The sequence below is a fragment of the Pristiophorus japonicus genome, chromosome 8 (assembly GCF_044704955.1).
Source record: "Pristiophorus japonicus isolate sPriJap1 chromosome 8, sPriJap1.hap1, whole genome shotgun sequence".
Lineage (NCBI taxonomy): Eukaryota > Metazoa > Chordata > Chondrichthyes > Pristiophoridae > Pristiophorus > Pristiophorus japonicus.
This window is the reverse complement of record NC_091984.1, coordinates 175646833-175668596: the sequence shown is the minus strand read 5'-3', so window position 1 is coordinate 175668596 and position 21764 is coordinate 175646833. Positions and strand designations below refer to the sequence as shown.

Genomic DNA, 21764 nt, shown 5'->3' with positions numbered 1-21764 from the left:
ATGTTGCAAAATCGTTTCTCGAGAGTTCACTGTCTACCACTTTAATTGCCTTAATTATTATTTTCCGCATAACAAAGTCACATTACACTCAACGGTCACTCGTTCCAGAACAGAAGCTGCTTCCAGTGGTAGCGTGGCCGAGCGGTCTAAGGCGCTGGATCCAGGTTCCAGTCTCTTCGGAGGCGTGGGTTCAAATCCCACCGCTGCCAGAATTTTCCCTGCGTAACACTTGCATTCTGTCAGCACAACCATGGGCACCTGTTTCACAATGGGGCCATTTTGGTGTGGAAAAGTAGTTGGACTGTGAGCGGTGCCTTTCGTTTGTTGGCAAATGGCAATACCATCGAAGAGTTTGATGTCACCACTTGAAAATTGAAGGCCAGTTGAGCATGCTTTTTGCACGCTGGCCGCATTTGTGTGGATAAAAAGTAAATGTCAGAAGTGGGATTGGAAACCACGCCGCTAGAAGTGGGCTTGGCACCCACGTCCCAGAATACACCAACCTTTGGTAAGGTAAGGGTTACAGTCTTTGAGTTTGGCACCTTAAACCACTCGGCTATTTTGATAATGAACCGACTGTAACTGCAGAAAAGCGTACTCCAATTCTGCACATTTACTGAGTTGCATCACAATCCTTCCTCCTGTGCAATCACACAACACGTACATTGTTACGACATCACTTAACAGGCAGCGCCAGTCATTAAGTTTATCATGCCTGCAATGCAACCAACACACGTATTTCTCACAACAGCTCGCATTTTGCCAGCTATCGGGTAAAATTTTCTGCAGTGTGTTGGCGCCTTTCATGTCCCAAAACGCTTTACAGCCAATGAAGTATTTTTAAAGTGAGTCACTGTTGTAATGTGGGAAATGGCGCAGCCAGTATGCACACAGCACGATCCCACAAACAGCAATGTGTTCATGACCAGATAATCTGTTTTTGTCAGTGATGTTGATATAGGAATAAATATTGAATGAATGTTGTAACTGGTTTGTCCCAACATGCACCTAATTTCTGTTGTTGCCCTGTGGATACGTAGGTTCCTGTGACCGGTATGTTGCAAAATCGTTTCTCGAGAGTTCACTGTCTACCACTTTAATTGCCTTAATTATTATTTTCCGCATAACAAAGTCACATTACACTCAACGGTCACTCGTTCCAGAACAGAAGCTGCTTCCCGTGGTAGCGTGGCCGAGCGGTCTAAGGCGCTGGATCCAGGTTCCAGTCTCTTTGGAGGCGTGGGTTCAAATCCCACTGCTGCCAGAATTTTCCCTGCGTAACACTTGCATTCTGTCAGCACAAGCATGGGCACCTGTTTCACAATGGGGCCATTTTGGTGTGGAAAAGTAGTTGGACTGTGAGCGGTGCCTTTCGTTTGTTGGCAAATGGCAATACCATCGAAGAGTTTGATGTCACCACTTGAAAATTGAAGGCCAGTTGAGCATGCTTTTTGCACGCTGGCCGCATTTGTGTGGATAAAAAGTAAATGTCAGAAGTGGGATTGGAAACCACGCCGCTAGAAGTGGGCTTGGCACCCACGTCCCAGAATACACCAACCTTTGGTAAGGTAAGGGTTACAGTCTTTGAGTTTGGCACCTTAAACCACTCGGCTATTTTGATAATGAACCGACTGTAACTGCAGAAAAGCGTACTCCAATTCTGCACATTTACTGAGTTGCATCACAATCCTTCCTCCTGTGCAATCACACAACACGTACATTGTTACGACATCACTTAACAGGCAGCGCCAATCATTAAGTTTATCATGCCTGCAATGCAACCAACACACGTATTTCTCACAACAGCTCGCATTTTGCCAGCTATCGGGTAAAATTTTCTGCAGTGTGTTGGCGCCTTTCATGTCCCAAAACGCTTTACAGCCAATGAAGTATTTTTAAAGTGAGTCACTGTTGTAATGTGGGAAATGGCGCAGCCAGTATGCACACAGCACGATCCCACAAACAGCAATGTGTTCATGACCAGATAATCTGTTTTTGTCAGTGATGTTGATATAGGAATAAATATTGAATGAATGTTGTAACTGGTTTGTCCCAACATGCACCTAATTTCTGTTGTTGCCCTGTGGATACGTAGGTTCCTGTGACCGGTATGTTGCAAAATCGTTTCTCGAGAGTTCACTGTCTACCACTTTAATTGCCTTAATTATTATTTTCCGCATAACAAAGTCACATTACACTCAACGGTCACTCGTTCCAGAACAGGAGCTGCTTCCAGTGGTAGCGTGGCCGAGCGGTCTAAGGCGCTGGATCCAGGTTCCAGTCTCTTCGGAGGCGTGGGTTCAAATCCCACCGCTGCCAGAATTTTCCCTGCGTAACACTTGCATTCTGTCAGCACAAGCATGGGCACCTGTTTCACAATGGGGCCATTTTGGTGTGGAAAAGTAGTTGGACTGTGAGCGGTGCCTTTAGTTTGTTGGCAAATGGCAATACCATCGAAGTGTTTGATGTCACCACTTGAAAATTGAAGGCCAGTTGAGCATGCTTTTTGCACGCTGGCCGCATTTGTGTGGATAAAAAGTAAATGTCAGAAGTGGGATTGGAAACCACGCCGCTAGAAGTGGGCTTGGCACCCACGTCCCAGAATACACCAACCTTTGGTAAGGTAAGGGTTACAGTCTTTGAGTTTGGCACCTTAAACCACTCGGCCACCCTGACAATGAACCGACTGTAACTGCAGAAAAGCGTGCTCCAATTCTGCACATTTACTGAGTTGCATCACAATCCTTCCTCCTGTGCAATCACACAACACGTACATTGTTACGACATCACTTAACAGGCAGCGCCAGTCATTAAGTTTATCATGCCTGCAATGCAACCAACACACGTATTTCTCACAACAGCTCGCATTTTGCCAGCTATCGGGTAAAGTTTTCTGCAGTGTGTTGGCGCCTTTCATGTCCCAAAACGCTTTACAGCCAATGAAGTATTTTTAAAGTGAGTCACTGTTGTAATGTGGGAAATGGCGCAGCCAGTATGCACACAGCACGATCCCACAAACAGCAATGTGTTCATGACCAGATAATCTGTTTTTGTCAGTGATGTTGATATAGGAATAAATATTGAATGAATGTTGTAACTGGTTTGTCCCAACATGCACCTAATTTCTGTTGTTGCCCTGTGGATACGTAGGTGCCTGTGACCGGTATGTTGCAAAATCGTTTCTCGAGAGTTTACTGTCGACCACTTTAATTGCCTTAATTATTATTTTCCGCATAACAAAGTCACATTACACTCAACGGTCACTCGTTCCAGAACAGAAGCTGCTTCCAGTGGTAGCGTGGCCGAGCGGTCTAAGGCGCTGGATCCAGGTTCCAGTCTCTTCGGAGGCGTGGGTTCAAATCCCACCGCTGCCAGAATTTTCCCTGCGTAACACTTGCATTCTGTCAGCACAAGCATGGGCACCTGTTTCACAATGGGGCCATTTTGGTGTGGAAAAGTAGTTGGACTGTGAGCGGTGCCTTTCGTTTGTTGGCAAATGGCAATACCATCGAAGAGTTTGATGTCACCACTTGAAAATTGAAGGCCAGTTGAGCATGCTTTTTGCACGCTGGCCGCATTTGTGTGGATAAAAAGTAAATGTCAGAAGTGGGATTGGAAACCACGCCGCTAGAAGTGGGCTTGGCACCCACGTCCCAGAATACACCAACCTTTGGTAAGGTAAGGGTTACAGTCTTTGAGTTTGGCACCTTAAACCACTCGGCTATTTTGATAATGAACCGACTGTAACTGCAGAAAAGCGTACTCCAATTCTGCACATTTACTGAGTTGCATCACAATCCTTCCTCCTGTGCAATCACACAACACGTACATTGTTACGACATCACTTAACAGGCAGCGCCAGTCATTAAGTTTATCATGCCTGCAATGCAACCAACACACGTATTTCTCACAACAGCTCGCATTTTGCCAGCTATCGGGTAAAATTTTCTGCAGTGTGTTGGCGCCTTTCATGTCCCAAAACGCTTTACAGCCAATGAAGTATTTTTAAAGTGAGTCACTGTTGTAATGTGGGAAATGGCGCAGCCAGTATGCACACAGCACGATCCCACAAACAGCAATGTGTTCATGACCAGATAATCTGTTTTTGTCAGTGATGTTGATATAGGAATAAATATTGAATGAATGTTGTAACTGGTTTGTCCCAACATGCACCTAATTTCTGTTGTTGCCCTGTGGATACGTAGGTTCCTGTGACCGGTATGTTGCAAAATCGTTTCTCGAGAGTTCACTGTCTACCACTTTAATTGCCTTAATTATTATTTTCCGCATAACAAAGTCACATTACACTCAACGGTCACTCGTTCCAGAACAGAAGCTGCTTCCCGTGGTAGCGTGGCCGAGCGGTCTAAGGCGCTGGATCCAGGTTCCAGTCTCTTCGGAGGCGTGGGTTCAAATCCCACTGCTGCCAGAATTTTCCCTGCGTAACACTTGCATTCTGTCAGCACAAGCATGGGCACCTGTTTCACAATGGGGCCATTTTGGTGTGGAAAAGTAGTTGGACTGTGAGCGGTGCCTTTCGTTTGTTGGCAAATGGCAATACCATCGAAGAGTTTGATGTCACCACTTGAAAATTGAAGGCCAGTTGAGCATGCTTTTTGCACGCTGGCCGCATTTGTGTGGATAAAAAGTAAATGTCAGAAGTGGGATTGGAAACCACGCCGCTAGAAGTGGGCTTGGCACCCACGTCCCAGAATACACCAACCTTTGGTAAGGTAAGGGTTACAGTCTTTGAGTTTGGCACCTTAAACCACTCGGCTATTTTGATAATGAACCGACTGTAACTGCAGAAAAGCGTACTCCAATTCTGCACATTTACTGAGTTGCATCACAATCCTTCCTCCTGTGCAATCACACAACACGTACATTGTTACGACATCACTTAACAGGCAGCGCCAATCATTAAGTTTATCATGCCTGCAATGCAACCAACACACGTATTTCTCACAACAGCTCGCATTTTGCCAGCTATCGGGTAAAATTTTCTGCAGTGTGTTGGCGCCTTTCATGTCCCAAAACGCTTTACAGCCAATGAAGTATTTTTAAAGTGAGTCACTGTTGTAATGTGGGAAATGGCGCAGCCAGTATGCACACAGCACGATCCCACAAACAGCAATGTGTTCATGACCAGATAATCTGTTTTTGTCAGTGATGTTGATATAGGAATAAATATTGAATGAATGTTGTAACTGGTTTGTCCCAACATGCACCTAATTTCTGTTGTTGCCCTGTGGATACGTAGGTTCCTGTGACCGGTATGTTGCAAAATCGTTTCTCGAGAGTTCACTGTCTACCACTTTAATTGCCTTAATTATTATTTTCCGCATAACAAAGTCACATTACACTCAACGGTCACTCGTTCCAGAACAGGAGCTGCTTCCAGTGGTAGCGTGGCCGAGCGGTCTAAGGTGCTGGATCCAGGTTCCAGTCTCTTCGGAGGCGTGGGTTCAAATCCCACCGCTGCCAGAATTTTCCCTGCGTAACACTTGCATTCTGTCAGCACAAGCATGGGCACCTGTTTCACAATGGGGCCATTTTGGTGTGGAAAAGTAGTTGGACTGTGAGCGGTGCCTTTAGTTTGTTGGCAAATGGCAATACCATCGAAGTGTTTGATGTCACCACTTGAAAATTGAAGGCCAGTTGAGCATGCTTTTTGCACGCTGGCCGCATTTGTGTGGATAAAAAGTAAATGTCAGAAGTGGGATTGGAAACCACGCCGCTAGAAGTGGGCTTGGCACCCACGTCCCAGAATACACCAACCTTTGGTAAGGTAAGGGTTACAGTCTTTGAGTTTGGCACCTTAAACCACTCGGCCACCCTGACAATGAACCGACTGTAACTGCAGAAAAGCGTGCTCCAATTCTGCACATTTACTGAGTTGCATCACAATCCTTCCTCCTGTGCAATCACACAACACGTACATTGTTACGACATCACTTAACAGGCAGCGCCAGTCATTAAGTTTATCATGCCTGCAATGCAACCAACACACGTATTTCTCACAACAGCTCGCATTTTGCCAGCTATCGGGTAAAGTTTTCTGCAGTGTGTTGGCGCCTTTCATGTCCCAAAACGCTTTACAGCCAATGAAGTATTTTTAAAGTGAGTCACTGTTGTAATGTGGGAAATGGCGCAGCCAGTATGCACACAGCACGATCCCACAAACAGCAATGTGTTCATGACCAGATAATCTGTTTTTGTCAGTGATGTTGATATAGGAATAAATATTGAATGAATGTTGTAACTGGTTTGTCCCAACATGCACCTAATTTCTGTTGTTGCCCTGTGGATACGTAGGTGCCTGTGACCGGTATGTTGCAAAATCGTTTCTCGAGAGTTTACTGTCTACCACTTTAATTGCCTTAATTATTATTTTCCGCATAACAAAGTCACATTACACTCAACGGTCACTCGTTCCAGAACAGAAGCTGCTTCCAGTGGTAGCGTGGCCGAGCGGTCTAAGGCGCTGGATCCAGGTTCCAGTCTCTTCGGAGGCGTGGGTTCAAATCCCACCGCTGCCAGAATTTTCCCTGCGTAACACTTGCATTCTGTCAGCACAAGCATGGGCACCTGTTTCACAATGGGGCCATTTTGGTGTGGAAAAGTAGTTGGACTGTGAGCGGTGCCTTTCGTTTGTTGGCAAATGGCAATACCATCGAAGAGTTTGATGTCACCACTTGAAAATTGAAGGCCAGTTGAGCATGCTTTTTGCACGCTGGCCGCATTTGTGTGGATAAAAAGTAAATGTCAGAAGTGGGATTGGAAACCACGCCGCTAGAAGTGGGCTTGGCACCCACGTCCCAGAATACACCAACCTTTGGTAAGGTAAGGGTTACAGTCTTTGAGTTTGGCACCTTAAACCACTCGGCTATTTTGATAATGAACCGACTGTAACTGCAGAAAAGCGTACTCCAATTCTGCACATTTACTGAGTTGCATCACAATCCTTCCTCCTGTGCAATCACACAACACGTACATTGTTACGACATCACTTAACAGGCAGCGCCAGTCATTAAGTTTATCATGCCTGCAATGCAACCAACACACGTATTTCTCACAACAGCTCGCATTTTGCCAGCTATCGGGTAAAATTTTCTGCAGTGTGTTGGCGCCTTTCATGTCCCAAAACGCTTTACAGCCAATGAAGTATTTTTAAAGTGAGTCACTGTTGTAATGTGGGAAATGGCGCAGCCAGTATGCACACAGCACGATCCCACAAACAGCAATGTGTTCATGACCAGATAATCTGTTTTTGTCAGTGATGTTGATATAGGAATAAATATTGAATGAATGTTGTAACTGGTTTGTCCCAACATGCACCTAATTTCTGTTGTTGCCCTGTGGATACGTAGGTTCCTGTGACCGGTATGTTGCAAAATCGTTTCTCGAGAGTTCACTGTCTACCACTTTAATTGCCTTAATTATTATTTTCCGCATAACAAAGTCACATTACACTCAACGGTCACTCGTTCCAGAACAGAAGCTGCTTCCAGTGGTAGCGTGGCCGAGCGGTCTAAGGCGCTGGATCCAGGTTCCAGTCTCTTCGGAGGCGTGGGTTCAAATCCCACCGCTGCCAGAATTTTCCCTGCGTAACACTTGCATTCTGTCAGCACAAGCATGGGCACCTGTTTCACAATGGGGCCATTTTGGTGTGGAAAAGTAGTTGGACTGTGAGCGGTGCCTTTAGTTTGTTGGCAAATGGCAATACCATCGAAGTGTTTGATGTCACCACTTGAAAATTGAAGGCCAGTTGAGCATGCTTTTTGCACGCTGGCCGCATTTGTGTGGATAAAAAGTAAATGTCAGAAGTGGGATTGGAAACCACGCCGCGAGAAGTGGGCTTGGCACCCACGTCCCAGAATACACCAACCTTTGGTAAGGTAAGGGTTACAGTCTTTGAGTTTGGCACCTTAAACCACTCGGCCACCCTGACAATGAACCGACTGTAACTGCAGAAAAGCGTGCTCCAATTCTGCACATTTACTGAGTTGCATCACAATCCTTCCTCCTGTGCAATCACACAACACGTACATTGTTACGACATCACTTAACAGGCAGCGCCAGTCATTAAGTTTATCATGCCTGCAATGCAACCAACACACGTATTTCTCACAACAGCTCGCATTTTGCCAGCTATCGGGTAAAGTTTTCTGCAGTGTGTTGGCGCCTTTCATGTCCCAAAACGCTTTACAGCCAATGAAGTATTTTTAAAGTGAGTCACTGTTGTAATGTGGGAAATGGCGCAGCCAGTATGCACACAGCACGATCCCACAAACAGCAATGTGTTCATGACCAGATAATCTGTTTTTGTCAGTGATGTTGATATAGGAATAAATATTGAATGAATGTTGTAACTGGTTTGTCCCAACATGCACCTAATTTCTGTTGTTGCCCTGTGGATACGTAGGTGCCTGTGACCGGTATGTTGCAAAATCGTTTCTCGAGAGTTTACTGTCTACCACTTTAATTGCCTTAATTATTATTTTCCGCATAACAAAGTCACATTACACTCAACGGTCACTCGTTCCAGAACAGAAGCTGCTTCCAGTGGTAGCGTGGCCGAGCGGTCTAAGGCGCTGGATACAGGTTCCAGTCTCTTCGGAGGCGTGGGTTCAAATCCCACCGCTGCCAGAATTTTCCCTGCGTAACACTTGCATTCTGTCAGCACAAGCATGGGCACCTGTTTCACAATGGGGCCATTTTGGTGTGGAAAAGTAGTTGGACTGTGAGCGGTGCCTTTCGTTTGTTGGCAAATGGCAATACCATCGAAGAGTTTGATGTCACCACTTGAAAATTGAAGGCCAGTTGAGCATGCTTTTTGCACGCTGGCCGCATTTGTGTGGATAAAAAGTAAATGTCAGAAGTGGGATTGGAAACCACGCCGCTAGAAGTGGGCTTGGCACCCACGTCCCAGAATACACCAACCTTTGGTAAGGTAAGGGTTACAGTCTTTGAGTTTGGCACCTTAAACCACTCGGCTATTTTGATAATGAACCGACTGTAACTGCAGAAAAGCGTACTCCAATTCTGCACATTTACTGAGTTGCATCACAATCCTTCCTCCTGTGCAATCACACAACACGTACATTGTTACGACATCACTTAACAGGCAGCGCCAGTCATTAAGTTTATCATGCCTGCAATGCAACCAACACACGTATTTCTCACAACAGCTCGCATTTTGCCAGCTATCGGGTAAAATTTTCTGCAGTGTGTTGGCGCCTTTCATGTCCCAAAACGCTTTACAGCCAATGAAGTATTTTTAAAGTGAGTCACTGTTGTAATGTGGGAAATGGCGCAGCAGCCAGTATGCACACAGCACGATCCCACAAACAGCAATGTGTTCATGACCAGATAATCTGTTTTTGTCAGTGATGTTGATATAGGAATAAATATTGAATGAATGTTGTAACTGGTTTGTCCCAACATGCACCTAATTTCTGTTGTTGCCCTGTGGATACGTAGGTTCCTGTGACCGGTATGTTGCAAAATCGTTTCTCGAGAGTTCACTGTCTACCACTTTAATTGCCTTAATTATTATTTTCCGCATAACAAAGTCACATTACACTCAACGGTCACTCGTTCCAGAACAGAAGCTGCTTCCAGTGGTAGCGTGGCCGAGCAGTCTAAGGCGCTGGATCCAGGTTCCAGTCTCTTCGGAGGCGTGGGTTCAAATCCCACCGCTGCCAGAATTTTCCCTGCGTAACACTTGCATTCTGTCAGCACAAGCATGGGCACCTGTTTCACAATGGGGCCATTTTGGTGTGGAAAAGTAGTTGGACTGTGAGCGGTGCCTTTCGTTTGTTGGCAAATGGCAATACCATCGAAGAGTTTGATGTCACCACTTGAAAATTGAAGGCCAGTTGAGCATGCTTTTTGCACGCTGGCCGCATTTGTGTGGATAAAAAGTAAATGTCAGAAGTGGGATTGGAAACCACGCCGCTAGAAGTGGGCTTGGCACCCACGTCCCAGAATACACCAACCTTTGGTAAGGTAAGGGTTACAGTCTTTGAGTTTGGCACCTTAAACCACTCGGCTATTTTGATAATGAACCGACTGTAACTGCAGAAAAGCGTACTCCAATTCTGCACATTTACTGAGTTGCATCACAATCCTTCCTCCTGTGCAATCACACAACACGTACATTGTTACGACATCACTTAACAGGCAGCGCCAATCATTAAGTTTATCATGCCTGCAATGCAACCAACACACGTATTTCTCACAACAGCTCGCATTTTGCCAGCTATCGGGTAAAATTTTCTGCAGTGTGTTGGCGCCTTTCATGTCCCAAAACGCTTTACAGCCAATGAAGTATTTTTAAAGTGAGTCACTGTTGTAATGTGGGAAATGGCGCAGCCAGTATGCACACAGCACGATCCCACAAACAGCAATGTGTTCATGACCAGATAATCTGTTTTTGTCAGTGATGTTGATATAGGAATAAATATTGAATGAATGTTGTAACTGGTTTGTCCCAACATGCACCTAATTTCTGTTGTTGCCCTGTGGATACGTAGGTTCCTGTGACCGGTATGTTGCAAAATCGTTTCTCGAGAGTTCACTGTCTACCACTTTAATTGCCTTAATTATTATTTTCCGCATAACAAAGTCACATTACACTCAACGGTCACTCGTTCCAGAACAGAAGCTGCTTCCAGTGGTAGCGTGGCCGAGCGGTCTAAGGCGCTGGATCCAGGTTCCAGTCTCTTCGGAGGCGTGGGTTCAAATCCCACCGCTGCCAGAATTTTCCCTGCGTAACACTTGCATTCTGTCAGCACAAGCATGGGCACCTGTTTCACAATGGGGCCATTTTGGTGTGGAAAAGTAGTTGGACTGTGAGCGGTGCCTTTAGTTTGTTGGCAAATGGCAATACCATCGAAGTGTTTGATGTCACCACTTGAAAATTGAAGGCCAGTTGAGCATGCTTTTTGCACGCTGGCCGCATTTGTGTGGATAAAAAGTAAATGTCAGAAGTGGGATTGGAAACCACGCCGCTAGAAGTGGGCTTGGCACCCACGTCCCAGAATACACCAACCTTTGGTAAGGTAAGGGTTACAGTCTTTGAGTTTGGCACCTTAAACCACTCGGCTATTTTGATAATGAACCGACTGTAACTGCAGAAAAGCGTACTCCAATTCTGCACATTTACTGAGTTGCATCACAATCCTTCCTCCTGTGCAATCACACAACACGTACATTGTTACGACATCACTTAACAGGCAGCGCCAATCATTAAGTTTATCATGCCTGCAATGCAACCAACACACGTATTTCTCACAACAGCTCGCATTTTGCCAGCTATCGGGTAAAATTTTCTGCAGTGTGTTGGCGCCTTTCATGTCCCAAAACGCTTTACAGCCAATGAAGTATTTTTAAAGTGAGTCACTGTTGTAATGTGGGAAATGGCGCAGCCAGTATGCACACAGCACGATCCCACAAACAGCAATGTGTTCATGACCAGATAATCTGTTTTTGTCAGTGATGTTGATATAGGAATAAATATTGAATGAATGTTGTAACTGGTTTGTCCCAACATGCACCTAATTTCTGTTGTTGCCCTGTGGATACGTAGGTTCCTGTGACCGGTATGTTGCAAAATCGTTTCTCGAGAGTTCACTGTCTACCACTTTAATTGCCTTAATTATTATTTTCCGCATAACAAAGTCACATTACACTCAACGGTCACTCGTTCCAGAACAGAAGCTGCTTCCAGTGGTAGCGTGGCCGAGCGGTCTAAGGCGCTGGATCCAGGTTCCAGTCTCTTCGGAGGCGTGGGTTCAAATCCCACCGCTGCCAGAATTTTCCCTGCGTAACACTTGCATTCTGTCAGCACAAGCATGGGCACCTGTTTCACAATGGGGCCATTTTGGTGTGGAAAAGTAGTTGGACTGTGAGCGGTGCCTTTAGTTTGTTGGCAAATGGCAATACCATCGAAGTGTTTGATGTCACCACTTGAAAATTGAAGGCCAGTTGAGCATGCTTTTTGCACGCTGGCCGCATTTGTGTGGATAAAAAGTAAATGTCAGAAGTGGGATTGGAAACCACGCCGCTAGAAGTGGGCTTGGCACCCACGTCCCAGAATACACCAACCTTTGGTAAGGTAAGGGTTACAGTCTTTGAGTTTGGCACCTTAAACCACTCGGCCACCCTGACAATGAACCGACTGTAACTGCAGAAAAGCGTGCTCCAATTCTGCACATTTACTGAGTTGCATCACAATCCTTCCTCCTGTGCAATCACACAACACGTACATTGTTACGACATCACTTAACAGGCAGCGCCAGTCATTAAGTTTATCATGCCTGCAATGCAACCAACACACGTATTTCTCACAACAGCTCGCATTTTGCCAGCTATCGGGTAAAGTTTTCTGCAGTGTGTTGGCGCCTTTCATGTCCCAAAACGCTTTACAGCCAATGAAGTATTTTTAAAGTGAGTCACTGTTGTAATGTGGGAAATGGCGCAGCCAGTATGCACACAGCACGATCCCACAAACAGCAATGTGTTCATGACCAGATAATCTGTTTTTGTCAGTGATGTTGATATAGGAATAAATATTGAATGAATGTTGTAACTGGTTTGTCCCAACATGCACCTAATTTCTGTTGTTGCCCTGTGGATACGTAGGTGCCTGTGACCGGTATGTTGCAAAATCGTTTCTCGAGAGTTTACTGTCTACCACTTTAATTGCCTTAATTATTATTTTCCGCATAACAAAGTCACATTACACTCAACGGTCACTCGTTCCAGAACAGAAGCTGCTTCCAGTGGTAGCGTGGCCGAGCGGTCTAAGGCGCTGGATCCAGGTTCCAGTCTCTTCGGAGGCGTGGGTTCAAATCCCACCGCTGCCAGAATTTTCCCTGCGTAACACTTGCATTCTGTCAGCACAAGCATGGGCACCTGTTTCACAATGGGGCCATTTTGGTGTGGAAAAGTAGTTGGACTGTGAGCGGTGCCTTTCGTTTGTTGGCAAATGGCAATACCATCGAAGAGTTTGATGTCACCACTTGAAAATTGAGGGCCAGTTGAGCATGCTTTTTGCACGCTGGCCGCATTTGTGTGGATAAAAAGTAAATGTCAGAAGTGGGATTGGAAACCACGCCGCTAGAAGTGGGCTTGGCACCCACGTCCCAGAATACACCAACCTTTGGTAAGGTAAGGGTTACAGTCTTTGAGTTTGGCACCTTAAACCACTCGGCCACCCTGACAATGAACCGACTGTAACTGCAGAAAAGCGTGCTCCAATTCTGCACATTTACTGAGTTGCATCACAATCCTTCCTCCTGTGCAATCACACAACACGTACATTGTTACGACATCACTTAACAGGCAGCGCCAGTCATTAAGTTTATCATGCCTGCAATGCAACCAACACACGTATTTCTCACAACAGCTCGCATTTTGCCAGCTATCGGGTAAAGTTTTCTGCAGTGTGTTGGCGCCTTTCATGTCCCAAAACGCTTTACAGCCAATGAAGTATTTTTAAAGTGAGTCACTGTTGTAATGTGGGAAATGGCGCAGCCAGTATGCACACAGCACGATCCCACAAACAGCAATGTGTTCATGACCAGATAATCTGTTTTTGTCAGTGATGTTGATATAGGAATAAATATTGAATGAATGTTGTAACTGGTTTGTCCCAACATGCACCTAATTTCTGTTGTTGCCCTGTGGATACGTAGGTGCCTGTGACCGGTATGTTGCAAAATCGTTTCTCGAGAGTTTACTGTCTACCACTTTAATTGCCTTAATTATTATTTTCCGCATAACAAAGTCACATTACACTCAACGGTCACTCGTTCCAGAACAGAAGCTGCTTCCAGTGGTAGCGTGGCCGAGCGGTCTAAGGCGCTGGATCCAGGTTCCAGTCTCTTCGGAGGCGTGGGTTCAAATCCCACCGCTGCCAGAATTTTCCCTGCGTAACACTTGCATTCTGTCAGCACAAGCATGGGCACCTGTTTCACAATGGGGCCATTTTGGTGTGGAAAAGTAGTTGGACTGTGAGCGGTGCCTTTCGTTTGTTGGCAAATGGCAATACCATCGAAGAGTTTGATGTCACCACTTGAAAATTGAGGGCCAGTTGAGCATGCTTTTTGCACGCTGGCCGCATTTGTGTGGATAAAAAGTAAATGTCAGAAGTGGGATTGGAAACCACGCCGCTAGAAGTGGGCTTGGCACCCACGTCCCAGAATACACCAACCTTTGGTAAGGTAAGGGTTACAGTCTTTGAGTTTGGCACCTTAAACCACTCGGCTATTTTGATAATGAACCGACTGTAACTGCAGAAAAGCGTACTCCAATTCTGCACATTTACTGAGTTGCATCACAATCCTTCCTCCTGTGCAATCACACAACACGTACATTGTTACGACATCACTTAACAGGCAGCGCCAGTCATTAAGTTTATCATGCCTGCAATGCAACCAACACACGTATTTCTCACAACAGCTCGCATTTTGCCAGCTATCGGGTAAAATTTTCTGCAGTGTGTTGGCGCCTTTCATGTCCCAAAACGCTTTACAGCCAATGAAGTATTTTTAAAGTGAGTCACTGTTGTAATGTGGGAAATGGCGCAGCCAGTATGCACACAGCACGATCCCACAAACAGCAATGTGTTCATGACCAGATAATCTGTTTTTGTCAGTGATGTTGATATAGGAATAAATATTGAATGAATGTTGTAACTGGTTTGTCCCAACATGCACCTAATTTCTGTTGTTGCCCTGTGGATACGTAGGTTCCTGTGACCGGTATGTTGCAAAATCGTTTCTCGAGAGTTCACTGTCTACCACTTTAATTGCCTTAATTATTATTTTCCGCATAACAAAGTCACATTACACTCAACGGTCACTCGTTCCAGAACAGAAGCTGCTTCCAGTGGTAGCGTGGCCGAGCGGTCTAAGGCGCTGGATCCAGGTTCCAGTCTCTTCGGAGGCGTGGGTTCAAATCCCACCGCTGCCAGAATTTTCCCTGCGTAACACTTGCATTCTGTCAGCACAAGCATGGGCACCTGTTTCACAATGGGGCCATTTTGGTGTGGAAAAGTAGTTGGACTGTGAGCGGTGCCTTTAGTTTGTTGGCAAATGGCAATACCATCGAAGTGTTTGATGTCACCACTTGAAAATTGAAGGCCAGTTGAGCATGCTTTTTGCACGCTGGCCGCATTTGTGTGGATAAAAAGTAAATGTCAGAAGTGGGATTGGAAACCACGCCGCTAGAAGTGGGCTTGGCACCCACGTCCCAGAATACACCAACCTTTGGTAAGGTAAGGGTTACAGTCTTTGAGTTTGGCACCTTAAACCACTCGGCTATTTTGATAATGAACCGACTGTAACTGCAGAAAAGCGTACTCCAATTCTGCACATTTACTGAGTTGCATCACAATCCTTCCTCCTGTGCAATCACACAACACGTACATTGTTACGACATCACTTAACAGGCAGCGCCAGTCATTAAGTTTATCATGCCTGCAATGCAACCAACACACGTATTTCTCACAACAGCTCGCATTTTGCCAGCTATCGGGTAAAATTTTCTGCAGTGTGTTGGCGCCTTTCATGTCCCAAAACGCTTTACAGCCAATGAAGTATTTTTAAAGTGAGTCACTGTTGTAATGTGGGAAATGGCGCAGCCAGTATGCACACAGCACGATCCCACAAACAGCAATGTGTTCATGACCAGATAATCTGTTTTTGTCAGTGATGTTGATATAGGAATAAATATTGAATGAATGTTGTAACTGGTTTGTCCCAACATGCACCTAATTTCTGTTGTTGCCCTGTGGATACGTAGGTTCCTGTGACCGGTATGTTGCAAAATCGTTTCTCGAGAGTTCACTGTCTACCACTTTAATTGCCTTAATTATTATTTTCCGCATAACAAAGTCACATTACACTCAACGGTCACTCGTTCCAGAACAGAAGCTGCTTCCAGTGGTAGCGTGGCCGAGCGGTCTAAGGCGCTGGATCCAGGTTCCAGTCTCTTCGGAGGCGTGGGTTCAAATCCCACCGCTGCCAGAATTTTCCCTGCGTAACACTTGCATTCTGTCAGCACAAGCATGGGCACCTGTTTCACAATGGGGCCATTTTGGTGTGGAAAAGTAGTTGGACTGTGAGCGGTGCCTTTAGTTTGTTGGCAAATGGCAATACCATCGAAGTGTTTGATGTCACCACTTGAAAATTGAAGGCCAGTTGAGCATGCTTTTTGCACGCTGGCCGCATTTGTGTGGATAAAAAGTAAATGTCAGAAGTGGGATTGGAAACCACGCCGCTAGAAGTGGGCTTGGCACCCACGTCCCAGAATACACCAACCTTTGGTAAGGTAAGGGTTACAGTCTTTGAGTTTGGCACCTTAAACCACTCGGCTATTTTGATAATGAACCGACTGTAACTGCAGAAAAGCGTACTCCAATTCTGCACATTTACTGAGTTGCATCACAATCCTTCCTCCTGTGCAATCACACAACACGTACATTGTTACGACATCACTTAACAGGCAGCGCCAGTCATTAAGTTTATCATGCCTGCAATGCAACCAACACACGTATTTCTCACAACAGCTCGCATTTTGCCAGCTATCGGGTAAAATTTTCTGCAGTGTGTTGGCGCCTTTCATGTCCCAAAACGCTTTACAGCCAATGAAGTATTTTTAAAGTGAGTCACTGTTGTAATGTGGGAAATGGCGCAGCCAGGATGCACACAGCACGATCCCACAAACAGCAATGTGTTCATGACCAGATAATCTGTTTTTGTCAGTGATGTTGATATAGGAATAAATATTGAATGAATGTTGTAACTGGTTTGTCCCAACATGCACCTAATTTCTGTTGTTGCCCTGTGGATACGTAGGTTCCTGTGACCGGTATGTTGCAAAATCGTTTCTCGAGAGTTCACTGTCTACCACTTTAATTGCCTTAATTATTATTTTCCGCATAACAAAGTCACATTACACTCAACGGTCACTCGTTCCAGAACAGAAGCTGCTTCCAGTGGTAGCGTGGCCGAGCGGTCTAAGGCGCTGGATCCAGGTTCCAGTCTCTTCGGAGGCGTGGGTTCAAATCCCACCGCTGCCAGAATTTTCCCTGCGTAACACTTGCATTCTGTCAGCACAAGCATGGGCACCTGTTTCACAATGGGGCCATTTTGGTGTGGAAAAGTAGTTGGACTGTGAGCGGTGCCTTTAGTTTGTTGGCAAATGGCAATACCATCGAAGTGTTTGATGTCACCACTTGAAAATTGAAGGCCAGTTGAGCATGCTTTTTGCACGCTGGCCGCATTTGTGTGGATAAAAAGTAAATGTCAGAAGTGGGATTGGAAACCACGCCGCTAGAAGTGGGCTTGGCACCCACGTCCCAGAATACACCAACCTTTGGTAAGGTAAGGGTTACAGTCTTTGAGTTTGGCACCTTAAACCACTCGGCCACCCTGACAATGAACCGACTGTAACTGCAGAAAAGCGTGCTCCAATTCTGCACATTTACTGAGTTGCATCACAATCCTTCCTCCTGTGCAATCACACAACACGTACATTGTTACGACATCACTTAACAGGCAGCGCCAGTCATTAAGTTTATCATGCCTGCAATGCAACCAACACACGTATTTCTCACAACAGCTCGCATTTTGCCAGCTATCGGGTAAAATTTTCTGCAGTGTGTTGGCGCCTTTCATGTCCCAAAACGCTTTACAGCCAATGAAGTATTTTTAAAGTGAGTCACTGTTGTAATGTGGGAAATGGCGCAGCCAGTATGCACACAGCACGATCCCACAAACAGCAATGTGTTCATGACCAGATAATCTGTTTTTGTCAGTGATGTTGATATAGGAATAAATATTGAATGAATGTTGTAACTGGTTTGTCCCAACATGCACCTAATTTCTGTTGTTGCCCTGTGGATACGTAGGTTCCTGTGACCGGTATGTTGCAAAATCGTTTCTCGAGAGTTCACTGTCTACCACTTTAATTGCCTTAATTATTATTTTCCGCATAACAAAGTCACATTACACTCAACGGTCACTCGTTCCAGAACAGAAGCTGCTTCCAGTGGTAGCGTGGCCGAGCAGTCTAAGGCGCTGGATCCAGGTTCCAGTCTCTTCGGAGGCGTGGGTTCAAATCCCACCGCTGCCAGAATTTTCCCTGCGTAACACTTGCATTCTGTCAGCACAAGCATGGGCACCTGTTTCACAATGGGGCCATTTTGGTGTGGAAAAGTAGTTGGACTGTGAGCGGTGCCTTTCGTTTGTTGGCAAATGGCAATACCATCGAAGAGTTTGATGTCACCACTTGAAAATTGAAGGCCAGTTGAGCATGCTTTTTGCACGCTGGCCGCATTTGTGTGGATAAAAAGTAAATGTCAGAAGTGGGATTGGAAACCACGCCGCTAGAAGTGGGCTTGGCACCCACGTCCCAGAATACACCAACCTTTGGTAAGGTAAGGGTTACAGTCTTTGAGTTTGGCACCTTAAACCACTCGGCCACCCTGACAATGAACCGACTGTAACTGCAGAAAAGCGTGCTCCAATTCTGCACATTTACTGAGTTGCATCACAATCCTTCCTCCTGTGCAATCACACAACACGTACATTGTTACGACATCACTTAACAGGCAGCGCCAGTCATTAAGTTTATCATGCCTGCAATGCAACCAACACACGTATTTCTCACAACAGCTCGCATTTTGCCAGCTATCGGGTAAAATTTTCTGCAGTGTGTTGGCGCCTTTCATGTCCCAAAACGCTTTACAGCCAATGAAGTATTTTTAAAGTGAGTCACTGTTGTAATGTGGGAAATGGCGCAGCCAGTATGCACACAGCACGATCCCACAAACAGCAATGTGTTCATGACCAGATAATCTGTTTTTGTCAGTGATGTTGATATAGGAATAAATATTGAATGAATGTTGTAACTGGTTTGTCCCAACATGCACCTAATTTCTGTTGTTGCCCTGTGGATACGTAGGTTCCTGTGACCGGTATGTTGCAAAATCGTTTCTCGAGAGTTCACTGTCTACCACTTTAATTGCCTTAATTATTATTTTCCGCATAACAAAGTCACATTACACTCAACGGTCACTCGTTCCAGAACAGAAGCTGCTTCCAGTGGTAGCGTGGCCGAGCGGTCTAAGGCGCTGGATCCAGGTTCCAGTCTCTTCGGAGGCGTGGGTTCAAATCCCACCGCTGCCAGAATTTTCCCTGCGTAACACTTGCATTCTGTCAGCACAAGCATGGGCACCTGTTTCACAATGGGGCCATTTTGGTGTGGAAAAGTAGTTGGACTGTGAGCGGTGCCTTTAGTTTGTTGGCAAATGGCAATACCATCGAAGTGTTTGATGTCACCACTTGAAAATTGAAGGCCAGTTGAGCATGCTTTTTGCACGCTGGCCGCATTTGTGTGGATAAAAAGTAAATGTCAGAAGTGGGATTGGAAACCACGCCGCTAGAAGTGGGCTTGGCACCCACGTCCCAGAATACACCAACCTTTGGTAAGGTAATGGTTACAGTCTTTGAGTTTGGCACCTTAAACCACTCGGCTATTTTGATAATGAACCGACTGTAACTGCAGAAAAGCGTACTCCAATTCTGCACATTTACTGAGTTGCATCACAATCCTTCCTCCTGTGCAATCACACAACACGTACATTGTTACGACATCACTTAACAGGCAGCGCCAGTCATTAAGTTTATCATGCCTGCAATGCAACCAACACACGTATTTCTCACAACAGCTCGCATTTTGCCAGCTATCGGGTAAAATTTTCTGCAGTGTGTTGGCGCCTTTCATGTCCCAAAACGCTTTACAGCCAATGAAGTATTTTTAAAGTGAGTCACTGTTGTAATGTGGGAAATGGCGCAGCCAGGATGCACACAGCACGATCCCACAAACAGCAATGTGTTCATGACCAGATAATCTGTTTTTGTCAGTGATGTTGATATAGGAATAAATATTGAATGAATGTTGTAACTGGTTTGTCCCAACATGCACCTAATTTCTGTTGTTGCCCTGTGGATACGTAGGTTCCTGTGACCGGTATGTTGCAAAATCGTTTCTCGAGAGTTCACTGTCTACCACTTTAATTGCCTTAATTATTATTTTCCGCATAACAAAGTCACATTACACTCAACGGTCACTCGTTCCAGAACAGAAGCTGCTTCCAGTGGTAGCGTGGCCGAGCGGTCTAAGGCGCTGGATCCAGGTTCCAGTCTCTTCGGAGGCGTGGGTTCAAATCCCACTGCTGCCAGAATTTTCCCTGCGTAACACTTGCATTCTGTCAGCACAAGCATGGGCACCTGTTTCACAATGGGGCCATTTTGGTGTGGAAAAGTAGTTGGACTGTGAGCGGTGCCTTTCGTTTGTTGGCAAATGGCAATACCATCGAAGAGTTTGATGTCACCACTTGAAAATTGAAGGCCAGTTGAGCATGCTTTTTGCACGCTGGCCGCATTTGTGTGGATAAAAAGTAAATGTCAGAAGTGGGATTGGAAACCACGCCGCTAGAAGTGGGCTTGGCACCCACGTCCCAGAATACACCAACCTTTGGTAAGGTAAGGGTTACAGTCTTTGAGTTTGGCACCTTAAACCACTCGGCTATTTTGATAATGAACCGACTGTAACTGCAGAAAAGCGTACTCCAATTCTGCACATTTACTGAGTTGCATCACAATCCTTCCTCCTGTGCAATCACACAACACGTACATTGTTACGACATCACTTAACAGGCAGCGCCAGTCATTAAGTTTATCATGCCTGCAATGCAACCAACACACGTATTTCTCACAACAGCTCGCATTTTGCCAGCTATCGGGTAAAATTTTCTGCAGTGTGTTGGCGCCTTTCATGTCCCAAAACGCTTTACAGCCAATGAAGTATTTTTAAAGTGAGTCACTGTTGTAATGTGGGAAATGGCGCAGCCAGTATGCACACAGCACGATCCCACAAACAGCAATGTGTTCATGACCAGATAATCTGTTTTTGTCAGTGATGTTGATATAGGAATAAATATTGAATGAATGTTGTAACTGGTTTGTCCCAACATGCACCTAATTTCTGTTGTTGCCCTGTGGATACGTAGGTTCCTGTGACCGGTATGTTGCAAAATCGTTTCTCGAGAGTTCACTGTCTACCACTTTAATTGCCTTAATTATTATTTTCCGCATAACAAAGTCACATTACACTCAACGGTCACTCGTTCCAGAACAGAAGCTGCTTCCAGTGGTAGCGTGGCCGAGCGGTCTAAGGCGCTGGATCCAGGTTCCAGTCTCTTCGGAGGCGTGGGTTCAAATCCCACTGCTGCCAGAATTTTCCCTGCGTAACACTTGCATTCTGTCAGCACAAGCATGGGCACCTGTTTCACAATGGGGCCATTTTGGTGTGGAAAAGTAGTTGGACTGTGAGCGGTGCCTTTCGTTTGTTGGCAAATGGCAATACCATCGAAGAGTTTGATGTCACCACTTGAAAATTGAAGGCCAGTTGAGCATGCTTTTTGCACGCTGGCCGCATTTGTGTGGATAAAAAGTAAATGTCAGAAGTGGGATTGGAAACCACGCCGCTAGAAGTGGGCTTGGCACCCACGTCCCAGAATACACCAACCTTTGGTAAGGTAAGGGTTACAGTCTTTGAGTTTGGCACCTTAAACCACTCGGCTATTTTGATAATGAACCGACTGTAACTGCAGAAAAGCGTACTCCAATTCTGCACATTTACTGAGTTGCATCACAATCCTTCCTCCTGTGCAATCACACAACACG

The 21764-nt window shown here is 45.5% G+C and overlaps 19 non-coding genes across 19 annotated transcripts; all 19 read left to right on the top strand.

Moving 5' to 3' along the window:
- Positions 1-127: 127 nt before the first annotated feature.
- On the top strand, positions 128-209 carry trnal-cag (transfer RNA leucine (anticodon CAG)). Its single transcript has one exon. It is a non-coding gene; the product is annotated as a tRNA-Leu (tRNA).
- A 973-nt stretch (positions 210-1182) lies between these two features.
- Positions 1183-1264, top strand: trnal-cag (transfer RNA leucine (anticodon CAG)). Its single transcript has one exon. It is a non-coding gene; the product is annotated as a tRNA-Leu (tRNA).
- A 973-nt stretch (positions 1265-2237) lies between these two features.
- On the top strand, positions 2238-2319 carry trnal-cag (transfer RNA leucine (anticodon CAG)). The gene has a single exon. It is a non-coding gene; the product is annotated as a tRNA-Leu (tRNA).
- Positions 2320-3292: 973 nt separating this feature from the next.
- trnal-cag (transfer RNA leucine (anticodon CAG)) lies at positions 3293-3374 on the top strand. The gene has a single exon. It is a non-coding gene; the product is annotated as a tRNA-Leu (tRNA).
- Positions 3375-4347: 973 nt separating this feature from the next.
- Positions 4348-4429, top strand: trnal-cag (transfer RNA leucine (anticodon CAG)). The gene has a single exon. It is a non-coding gene; the product is annotated as a tRNA-Leu (tRNA).
- A 973-nt stretch (positions 4430-5402) lies between these two features.
- On the top strand, positions 5403-5484 carry trnal-cag (transfer RNA leucine (anticodon CAG)). The gene has a single exon. It is a non-coding gene; the product is annotated as a tRNA-Leu (tRNA).
- A 973-nt stretch (positions 5485-6457) lies between these two features.
- trnal-cag (transfer RNA leucine (anticodon CAG)) lies at positions 6458-6539 on the top strand. Its single transcript has one exon. It is a non-coding gene; the product is annotated as a tRNA-Leu (tRNA).
- Positions 6540-7512: 973 nt separating this feature from the next.
- trnal-cag (transfer RNA leucine (anticodon CAG)) lies at positions 7513-7594 on the top strand. The gene has a single exon. It is a non-coding gene; the product is annotated as a tRNA-Leu (tRNA).
- A 973-nt stretch (positions 7595-8567) lies between these two features.
- On the top strand, positions 8568-8649 carry trnal-cag (transfer RNA leucine (anticodon CAG)). The gene has a single exon. It is a non-coding gene; the product is annotated as a tRNA-Leu (tRNA).
- A 2031-nt stretch (positions 8650-10680) lies between these two features.
- Positions 10681-10762, top strand: trnal-cag (transfer RNA leucine (anticodon CAG)). Its single transcript has one exon. It is a non-coding gene; the product is annotated as a tRNA-Leu (tRNA).
- A 973-nt stretch (positions 10763-11735) lies between these two features.
- Positions 11736-11817, top strand: trnal-cag (transfer RNA leucine (anticodon CAG)). Its single transcript has one exon. It is a non-coding gene; the product is annotated as a tRNA-Leu (tRNA).
- A 973-nt stretch (positions 11818-12790) lies between these two features.
- On the top strand, positions 12791-12872 carry trnal-cag (transfer RNA leucine (anticodon CAG)). Its single transcript has one exon. It is a non-coding gene; the product is annotated as a tRNA-Leu (tRNA).
- A 973-nt stretch (positions 12873-13845) lies between these two features.
- On the top strand, positions 13846-13927 carry trnal-cag (transfer RNA leucine (anticodon CAG)). Its single transcript has one exon. It is a non-coding gene; the product is annotated as a tRNA-Leu (tRNA).
- Positions 13928-14900: 973 nt separating this feature from the next.
- Positions 14901-14982, top strand: trnal-cag (transfer RNA leucine (anticodon CAG)). The gene has a single exon. It is a non-coding gene; the product is annotated as a tRNA-Leu (tRNA).
- A 973-nt stretch (positions 14983-15955) lies between these two features.
- trnal-cag (transfer RNA leucine (anticodon CAG)) lies at positions 15956-16037 on the top strand. Its single transcript has one exon. It is a non-coding gene; the product is annotated as a tRNA-Leu (tRNA).
- A 973-nt stretch (positions 16038-17010) lies between these two features.
- trnal-cag (transfer RNA leucine (anticodon CAG)) lies at positions 17011-17092 on the top strand. The gene has a single exon. It is a non-coding gene; the product is annotated as a tRNA-Leu (tRNA).
- Positions 17093-19120: 2028 nt separating this feature from the next.
- On the top strand, positions 19121-19202 carry trnal-cag (transfer RNA leucine (anticodon CAG)). The gene has a single exon. It is a non-coding gene; the product is annotated as a tRNA-Leu (tRNA).
- A 973-nt stretch (positions 19203-20175) lies between these two features.
- On the top strand, positions 20176-20257 carry trnal-cag (transfer RNA leucine (anticodon CAG)). Its single transcript has one exon. It is a non-coding gene; the product is annotated as a tRNA-Leu (tRNA).
- A 973-nt stretch (positions 20258-21230) lies between these two features.
- Positions 21231-21312, top strand: trnal-cag (transfer RNA leucine (anticodon CAG)). Its single transcript has one exon. It is a non-coding gene; the product is annotated as a tRNA-Leu (tRNA).
- Positions 21313-21764: the final 452 nt, after the last annotated feature.